Raw genomic sequence first — 3,519 nt, forward strand, 5'->3', positions numbered from 1 at the left:
GTCATGGCCCATGGCTATTAATACTAAGGGCATCCATTACTGGGTGTGTGAAAACATTACTTGTAATGCAAGGTGGTGTGATCGGTACAAAGTGCGTAAATGACGGTAATAGCAAATAGGAGCGAGTGGGACTGTGGTGATGTGGGTCAAATGTAATTCATTGAGGTGTTAAATTGTAATAAAAGCGTGGCAGTGAAATGATGAGATTCTCTCACTTGTTTTGTACCACCTATAACCCCTGCCACACTCTCTAATAAGTGGTTCTTTCTTTAAATCCAGTTACTCTGCTATGGTAAAGTATGCATACCCTATTGAGCTTGACTCTAAGTATAGACTTGCATGAGTAATTATGCAGACCAGCTGTCATTAACTCTGTCTCTATCTTGTCAGTAGGTGTGTGTCATGCCCTATCCTCTTTCTATCATGTATCTCCCTAATCCTGGAGACTTACCTGAGCACGTACTGTAGCACCACGGCGACATCTCGACGATCCATGACTTACCTGTGGCGTCTGCTCGGTGAGCCGCTGTTGCGATCAGTAAGACATAATTTTATGTGTGTCGTATGTAAACAGTGAATAATTCTCTGATTTAGCCTTCTATAATGATCACTTGTATGAAAGCTAATAGTGTTCCATTCTTCATTAGCTAATAAATATGATTATCAGCATTGTAGAAGACCGCAAATGTGTATATGTGAGACGTATTTACACTAGTAGTGCAGAACCCGTTTCATGTCGTATCACGGCAGTTGTGTATCCTGTAATTCTCATACGTTCTTATTGAACGCCCTAGGTTGCATTTAAGACAGCATAAGAGTGTGAATTAGTTACAAGGCTGTAGATAAGGTAGGAATAATTTCGTTTACTAGTGTGTTTTATGTAATTTGCGTTTGGGTAGGTACAAGATACTTCGTGTAGTAGTGTAATTCATCAACTAGGACGTGTGTGGTTTATTAGATGACGTAACAAATGACAAAATGTGGCGCAGTGATTCATTCGACGTAATTCATTCGACGTAGTGTATACTGGTGTGTGGGTGTGCGTGCGGCTGCGTATCTAACGGAATGCGCTGCTCTGGCGCCTCCAGCAAGGACGCTCCATCAGTCAGCCGTGCGCTTCTTCGTACGCTTAGTTATGTTTTGTTTTTGCCTGCGATGGCGTGGCCTGTTATTTGTCACTATGTGGGTGAATGACTTCAGTACACTAATGTTTGTCTATGCCAAACCAGTGAAGTTGCGATACTCAATACTTCAACTCTAACTACGATTATCGAGCGAGGTGGCGCAGTGGTTAGCACACTGGACTCGCATTCGGGAGGACGACGGTTCAATCCCGTCTCCGGCCATCCTGATTTAGGTTTTCCGTGATTTCCCTAAATCGTTTCAGGCGAATGCCGAGATGGTTCCTTTGAAAGGGCACGGCCGATTTCCTTCCCAATCCTTCCCTAACCCGAGCTTGCGCTCCGTCTCTAATGACCTCGTTGTCGACGGGACGTTAAACACTAACCACCACCATCTAACTACGATTCTGATTCTATTCTTCTTAAAGTAGTGCTCTCTATCGGACGATTCCGAGCCCAGCTCCCTTCCGTACATAGCCAGGTTGGATACAGAAATGCACATCGTAGTGGCCGGCTACACTAAGCTATGTATATCCGCCAATTCCTGAATGTGTATGGCGAAGGAGTACGCCCGAAGACGCCCAAGAGCGGCACTACTTCCTTTAACTTGCAACCGCGAATACCAATAGTCTCTTTAACGGTGGAGCACAAAAACTTTTGATCCCTGTTTTCCAAAATAGCGGAAAAATATTATTGGGCGCTATACGAACTGAGATACAATACATTAGAAATGATTGTGTCCTCTACCAATTACGTAGTAGTGCCAGTATCTTTCTATGTGAACTTTGACTAAATAAGTTACTTTTTTATCGCATAGTATTGAAGAATTTACATGGAATATTCACTCGGTTTGTAACCTGGGAAAAGTTTTCACTAGCTTCTGCTAGGCAATCAATAAAAGTTCCTCTTAAAAGATAGTAATCTGTGTTGTGTACGTCGGCAGACATTATGAAAAAGTGTACTTTATTTGAGCATTAGGCAAAATGATTTGTGGTTAATAGCTATTGCAGCGATATTCAAAAGGGAAGTTACCAGTACTGTCGTATGGAGGATGAATGGCATAAATACTACAAGTGTAGTTCCCATAACCAGGTACCATAACACAGATCACTCCTCTTCACAGAACACTTACCGTTCAACGTTCTTTGTCATACTCTCCAGCATTTCAGTGTAGGCATATGACGCGCTAAAACTTCGGTGCAGCTACCAGCTCTCTTTCATTACAGTGGCACTAGTAAGTGTATTTTGTTACTAATAGTCATACGTACTTTGCATAGGTGTAGATGGACAGTGCTACGTGTGAAAAGAAATATCATTAATATTGCTGTGTCCTTCCAGGCTGAATGTTAGGTTTGTATGTTCTGTGTAATTATTTCTTTCGATGATAAATGATTCCAAAACCTCACTATACTCGTCCTGTTACCTTATTGCTACATAGATTAAACGCTGGGGTAATCTCCATAGTTCCAGAATGGATCTGCACTCTCACGGTGGGAAACAGAGAGAGAGATGTGGTGTGATATTTACAACGAGGCAGATGAAGCTAGTATGACAGTGACCCAGCGATTACAAGCATTGGGTCTGATATCCTCCAGTGTGATACACAGGAACTGCAAAAAATGTGGGCAGTTGTAATCATTCCGCTATCTTAAGCTCTGGAGAATTTAATTACATGGAAAATACAAGCAGTGGCTATAACTGATCTAATATCCCAGGATTGAGTTTTAAACTCGTGTTAGTGTAGGTTCATGATAGTCTCGTATTATTTGACAATTACTTTTTCGATTCAGGAAGTGGTTAGGAGCCCTTGTGACAACTTATCGCACTATTTGAGCAGATATCTCCTCATCGAATATAATTATACTGCCGTTCCAACCCATACTTCCAGCACTTTGCTTGCTCGCTACTTACTCTACATTTTGCACTTACATATTAGTAAGCTACACTTAAGGCTGCAGCAGCGCATGTAACTGAACAAGTACTACATGAAACTTCAAATGAATATGATGTAACAGCTACGCTTGATACACTACAAAACAAGATACGAACTTAGTCTCTTGACCTCAATGCATAAGGATGCTTGTTTCTTAAGGAATATCTAGGTCTGGCAGACCGAGCGGGGTGGCGCAGTGGTTAGCGCACTGGACTCGCATTCGGGAGGACGACGGTTTAATCCCGTCTCCAGCCAACCTGATTTAGGTTTTCCGTGATTTCCCTAAATCGTTTCAGGCAAATGCCGGGATGGTTCCTTTGAAAGGGCACGGCCGATTTCCTTCCCCATCCTTCCCTAACCCGAGCTTGCGCTCCGTCTCTAATGACCTCGTTGTCGACGGGACGTTAAAACAACACTAACCTAACCTAGGTCTGGCAGGTAAAGGTTTTACCTTCTTTTTCTTTA

At 42.5% G+C, this 3,519-nt stretch overlaps 1 non-coding gene across 1 annotated transcript; it reads left to right on the forward strand.

Annotated features, from left to right (window-relative positions):
* Positions 1-3,236: 3,236 nt before the first annotated feature.
* On the forward strand, positions 3,237-3,309 carry Trnaa-cgc. The gene has a single exon. It is a non-coding gene; the product is annotated as a tRNA-Ala (tRNA).
* The last annotated feature ends 210 nt before the right edge of the window (positions 3,310-3,519 follow it).

Source organism: Schistocerca americana, chromosome X, assembly GCF_021461395.2.
Source record: "Schistocerca americana isolate TAMUIC-IGC-003095 chromosome X, iqSchAmer2.1, whole genome shotgun sequence".
Classification (NCBI taxonomy): Eukaryota; Metazoa; Arthropoda; class Insecta; order Orthoptera; family Acrididae; genus Schistocerca; species Schistocerca americana.